The following is a 6,000-nucleotide window of genomic DNA, read 5'->3' as shown; positions in this document are numbered from 1 at the left end:
CTTTCAATTGATTAAACAAACGAGCTTTGTGTACTGACCTTCAAGATAAGGAGCATTTTCAAGCTTTTCAGGTGATTTTTGCTTAGGGCATTTTATGTTAACTTTATTTTGGTTCCAGAAGTTTTCTTGATAATATACAGGATGATAACCGAAATGCAAAGTTGCTATGAAATTAGGAGGCGGTTTTTAAACGTCAAATACTTATTCTCTCAATTTCCAGTACATAATAGGTGCTCAAAAGAAAAATTATCAAATCTGCTTCATCACTGACACGTCTTGAACATTTTCTTTAGTTAACAAATTGCATAGTGCAAACGTACCCCAGTATTCCTGCATTTAATCTAGGGATCCCTCGGGATTACATCTTATTGCATGTAGATTAGATTTGTTCTCCCCTCGCGCTTCCGAGTCGAACCGGAGACACGATTATTGCAACGATGTGAAGGTATGAAATATTTTTCCATTTATAAGACGAGAAGGTAATGTTTACTGATTTGTGCGCTGTTTAGGGTGATAAGCGGCGCAACTGGAAGCTTTATAATGAGTTCATAAATCCAAATATAAAAAAAAATCACATAACATTTGAATAACTTACGAGACTTCGTGTAAAGCCTTACGTACTGATTAATCCGTTCTCTATAGTAAATTAATACCATCGCATCGGTCCATAGTCCATACTAAACGGCAAACGCTACACAACGATAAAAGGAATTGTATAGTGAAAAAAGGCAATAGTATCTGGCTCAACGTACACAATATTTATACGAAAAGTTCTTCGACCGATCTTCCATTAAATTATCGGAATATGTATGTTTGATATTCTAAGAATCCTCACATTCCATTCTTATGAGCACCGGAATGACAAACTTTTGCTATCGACATGTAATACTTATATAACTCATAATGAGAGTAAGATAAAGAAACTATTTATTGGCATATGTATTTACTTCATCTACTTATATAAAATAGCTTACGTTGCATGATTAGTTTTTATTACTAAAACACCAGTAAGACACTCAGACAATCTCCGATCTCTAAATAACGTTGCGTAACTTTTATGCATAATATAGGTAGTATAATTATATGGAATTACATACTCTAATTTTTACACTTGTATTTTAATTAAATATACGATATCATGTTGATAATTTTGTTTTGAATTTTTATGCTTTTTGTAAAAATTAACAATCATACCTACTCCAAACAGGAAAAGAATAAAAATTATACAATATACGTTTTTACGAACAATCACATCATAGTATAATTAGTTATATTATAATTAAAATAAAATACACTTGCAATAGGCTATCACTAACGAAGGCACCACCTTACCACCATGTTACCTAATTATTTAACCCAACCCAACACCACAATAAAAAACCCAGGATGACTAAAATAGCCCCTAACATAGACCTAAATAGTAGTCTATTGCTAAAACGTGACACCCTACGCATCCGATACCGTCATTAGTGACCCCCTGTTGAGGTCCACGTGCCAGGCTCGGGGCATAGGGTGTATTCAGAAAGAAAGCTTGAAACTTATAAGCGCTTATCGGTGCTTGTCAATGCTGGTTTTGACAAGCTTGTCAATGCTGGTTTTGACAAGCTGGTTTGAGCATTGACAAGCGCCGATAAGCGCTTATAAGTTTCAAGCTTTCTTTCTGAATACGCCCATAGAATAATAGATACGTCATCAATAGACTGACTGTATTGACAACTTGAGGTATTACTACATAATATAATTAACAAACACATGCTTGCAGAGCTTGACCGACCGTCAGTGCGTACCGTCGGTCCTGACGATACGCATCAACAATTGTATGACTATGACACTAATGCGCATGACAATACGCGTGCGTATGGTCGGTCTAGCTATGAACGGTTTTATGAATTTCCATACATATGACTAGCGCGACTGACGTACGCACTGATGGTCGGTCAAGCTCTGCAACCAGCCTAACTCATAAAATTATTGTATTGTCACCGATCCTTGATAAATGTACTTTGAATCAAATCCGTCGGTTTAAACTTTAAAGTGTCTCAAAAATCGAGTCGAAAGGAACATGCAATCAAGTTACATGCAATCTTACAAACATACATGTGAAGATATAATAAAAGCGTGCTGATAAAACAAAGTTCTCCACTGCGTTTGTTCGCGATAAACTCAAAAACGACTGCACCGATTTTAATTGTGTTTCACCAATTGATAGCTTGTTTGTCGAGGAAGGTTTTAGTATGTCATTCGTCGAGATTTTTGTAGAGAAAATACGGGCTGAAAGCTAGTTTATGTTTAATAATTTCCGAGGTTTCGATAGCCTAATACGGGAGATTTGATATCCCTAATAGGTACTACATTATTGTTATGAAGCTAAAATATCAACCACGAAACGAAATATGTTTTCAACCGACAAATTAAGGTTAGCTACTGTAAGGTTTTAGGTTTGGTGTATGTTTCATATTGGAAATGTACATATCAATTATGTTACGATTATTGCAACTGTAGTTTTTGTACGACTGCGCTGTTTTAATGTCATAAATCTTTTGTTTTATTATTATTCAATGTACCTGTTTTTAATTTTTAATTTTTGCATATTTAAAACAAATCACTACTTTGTTACTCACTTTGGTCATTATAAAATTGACTATAGGTGTATATAGAGAGGTTTATTGTAAAAAGGAATACACAAATAAACCGACTTGGTACTAATCATTCAATATATTATTACTTAATCTCTAAAAATACGTAATGCACACAAGGGTGTTATACGTATTTTTAGAGATTAAGTAATAATATATTGAACACAAACGATATAAGAGTCGAAATGTATTGATCCGTTCACAGTAATTGGCCAGCAATCGTAACTACATCAAGGGGAATAAAAAATGCAATAACGATCTCTCAATATTTAGTTAGAATTAAATTCGTTCGTAAAAGCAAGGTTTGAGGTTATGTGTTAAATGTGAACTTGAATACCGTTCTAAAATTTAGATTTCTAGATTACATATTAATAAGATCATCTTATAAGATTTGATTTGCAGTCAAGCTTTCAAGTATTCCTTTCATTATTATAATTAATATGTTTCTCATTTCCATAATACTCGGGTACCACCAGAAGGACGGTACCCGGATCTTTGGAAGGCTTACGTGGGGACACGGATCCAACACGCAGAGGCCCTTTGAGACTTTTAATGTGTACGGGGACACCAGCCGCAGCCTGCCCATGACTGCACTATAGAGATACAGCCCTAGGCAGTCCGCGGCCGATGTAGGACTATTGCAGGGTATGGAAATTTAATAATTGGGCTATGGATTGGGATGCTAAATGGACTGGTACTGGGGACTATGGGAAACTATGGCACCTGCCTTTCTACTAAAAGAAAGTAAAAATATGTTGGCAGGTGGTGACTCGCCCTCTCACTGTATGGGCCCCCGAAATAAGTCGCTGCAATAGTGCGACAAGGGGGCAACATATTGTGAGCAGCTAAGGGTGGAGAGGCGTCCCTGGACTTTAAACTACGATCACGCGCTCCCTGAGGGTCCAGCATCACGTGCCCACTCGCCACTTACGATTCGCATCCACCCTTCGAGCTAAAAGCTCTCGCGACTCCACTCTGGCCGGCCGGTTAAGGCAAGCCAGAGGTGGGGGTCCTGTCCTCGTCAGGCTTCACTCCGACCGGCCGGTGAAGGCAAGCCGGAGATGAAGACAGGGGCCTCCCCCGGGAGCGCTCGGTTCCCGCGGGGTCGCTACTCCCCGACACCCCGCCACAAGGTGTCCTGCGGGTTGACTGACTGCACGGGTGGAATATCTATTGTCACATAGACAATAGATATTCCAACCGTGGGCGATGGGGTCGTCACATCCCTACGCCCTAATTAATATTATTTTTAAACATACACAAACATTTATCTCTGAAAATTTATATAAAGTAGTCTCTAGACTGGTATGCAAGCATGACATGCAATTACATGAATTCATGTTGCATGAACATTTAGTAATATCAAATCATGAATTTAAATTTTTTTATACAGTTCGCATCCAGCCTGAGAATAATGCATGAACACACATGACACTAAGCATAACAGCAACCAATTTAAACTATCATGTCAGGTCTTCATTCTTCAAAATGGATAAATTAACACAATGCTTCTAATAAAAAAGAAAACAACTCACAATTTAATCCATTGTCGATCCATTAGAGATCCTTGTTGGCAGCAGTCCGGAACACAACCTAATAGGACAAAGTAAAAAATGAAATTATAATAAACATGTAATTGGATGAACTGCTATCTAGCTTGTTCATATTTTGAACAATATATTCTACTAGCTAACCGCCCGCGGCATCGCCCGCTTTGTCTAAAACCTAATAAATGATATACTAAAACCTTCCTCTTGAATCACTTTATCTATTAAAAAAAACCGCATCAAAATCCGTTGCATAGTTTTAAAGATTTAAGCTTACAAAGGGACATAGGGACAGAGAAAGCGACTTTGTTTTATACTATGTAGTGATTCATAGTTCTTATGGGACCCACACTATATAAATAACAGATTCTATAACTTTTGAATACATAGAAATACATAAAATTTGCATAATACTACTGCAAAATAAAATTTTCATTATGTGCCACACAAAAAATCTTACTATTGATAAGGAAGAGAGTTGGCTTATCAGATTTTAATAAATATTATGCACAGTACATACATTGAATACTTTTGATTTAAGTTCAAAAGATGCAGACTGAAACTAGCCACTGATAAAAAACATAACAAAAAAAAACAGATTAATTGTTTTAATTTATTATCTCACCTCAATATACGTGGGAGGGGGCCCGCAGCACGGCAGACTCAGTGAGCCCCACCAGCGCCATCTGCCCCCGCCTGAAGAAATGACATAATTAATAATATTTTAGACCGCCTCCTTGGTGCAGTGGTTAACGCGTGAGCGTAGAACCGAGGGGTCCTGGGTTCGATTCCCGGTGGAGACGAAGAAAAAAAAAATGTCTCGGTCTGGCAGGACACAGAAGGCTGATCACCTACCTGTCCTTAAAGAAAATCAATCAGTGAAACAGATGTATAATGCATCTGCCCCTTACCCCACTAGGGGACATGGGACTTTACTTTTTAATAATATTTTAAAAAAATCAAGAAAAGAAAAGGTTTCATCTTGATGCAGGAATTAAGCTGCATTTCTTCGAGGCGATCTTCATGTTTTGATTCAAGATATATTGTTTATGATAACAATGCCTTAAAGCGCTAGAATACCTACGGTTTATACATATTATGTATTTGGATGACTTAAATTGCAAAGCATTAAAATCATTTTATAATATTTTGATTAATATTTTACATTTTTTTGAAATTCCTAAAGCTAAATGAACAAAGTTCTAAAATCTACTATGCAACATAAATAAATCAAGATTCAACGGAGTTTCATACATACGCAAGTATATCTTAGAAACATCAGTTAATGTGACTTGTGAGGGATGGCTAATTTCTATTAATATAATTTAAACAATAACAACATGTGTGAGTAACAACTTAAGATAAGTTATTAGAAAGTTCTAGTTATAACCGGATTGTACATACATTGTTATTAAAATTAAGCCTCTTTCTTATTAAAAACACATACAGAAGAGCAGTAATTGTTTAATAGTTATATCAGAATTAGAGGGTAGAGGGTACAATATATAGTTTACACTTTTTCAACAATTACTAGGTATGAGTACTTTTTATTTTCCACAGAATATATGTAACGTATTTTAGAGTAGTATAAAGCACGGTTAATAAACAGATACTGTGGATTCATACTTGACGAAAAACGATAAGATTTTAATCGCAACTTATTAATTATTTATGTAAGTCAGGTACATGTAAAAATATTTACTTTGAGCGTAGATTCATAATTTTGAAGCAGTTCTGTAATGATTAACAAGGATTTCCATGGTTTTGTATATTTTTTATTCCTGTTTATAAAAATTTAAATTACAGGCTTTCATAAT

This window comes from Colias croceus, chromosome 10 (assembly GCF_905220415.1).
Source record: "Colias croceus chromosome 10, ilColCroc2.1".
Classification (NCBI taxonomy): Eukaryota; Metazoa; Arthropoda; class Insecta; order Lepidoptera; family Pieridae; genus Colias; species Colias croceus.
Note: the sequence above shows the minus strand (reverse complement) of the source record.